Source organism: Neopelma chrysocephalum, unplaced genomic scaffold (genome assembly GCF_003984885.1).
Source record: "Neopelma chrysocephalum unplaced genomic scaffold, ASM398488v2 Primary Assembly neopelma1_138, whole genome shotgun sequence".
NCBI lineage: Eukaryota > Metazoa > Chordata > Aves > Passeriformes > Pipridae > Neopelma > Neopelma chrysocephalum.
In genome coordinates, this window is record NW_020897800.1 from 4,860,001 (window position 1) to 4,860,873 (window position 873).

The following is an 873-nucleotide window of genomic DNA, read 5'->3' on the forward strand; positions in this document are numbered from 1 at the left end:
CACCCCGCGAACTCCCTCCCAGGATCTGCACACCCCACCTCCCGCAACTCCCCGGCCTCCCACAACCCCCCCGTGCACCCGCACCCCCCGGGAACCCGCACCCCGCAAAATCCCTGCTGGCACCTGCACAACCGGCCTCCCACAACCCCCTCCTCCCGCCTCCCACAATGCCCCCCGGGCACCCGTAATTCCCCCGGATACCCGCAAGCTCCCTCCCGTCATCTGCCCCCCCCCGGGCACCCGCACCCCGTCACCACCGGCATCTGCAGCCCCCAAACTCCCTCCTGGCATCTGCAACCCCCCCCCTCCACTGGCATCTGCACCCCCTCAGTACCTGCACCCCACCAAACTCCCCATCCTGCAGCCTCCCCAGCCCCCCAAACTTCTATCCAGCACCTGCACCCCTCTACCCCCCCAGCACGGGCACCCTCCCCCCAACCCTGGCACCCCACCAAACTCCCTGGCATCTGTATCCCCCCAAACTCCACATCCCCTGGCACCAGCACCACCACATACACACACAACTGCATCCCCCTAAACTCCCCCAGCACCCACATCCCTCCTGCAGCATCCTCACCCCCCTGCAGCCCCCCATGAGCTTTCCCCAGCTGGGAAAGGGGGGTGAGCCCCTCCTGCAGTAACTGCAGCCTCAGCTTCCCCACCTGCATCAGGATGGGAGGGAAAAGCACCCAGACCCCCCTTGTCCCACCTGCCTGTCCCACAAGGAAGAGGTGCACCTGCTTTTGGGGGGCTGGTGCCTCTGGGGAGAGCCCCAACAAGCCTTTTCCTCTTATACACCTTATCCCACGTGGAAATCACTCAGGAAGCAAATTTAATTGGGAATAACTCTACAGTTTGTGGCAGAAATCTACT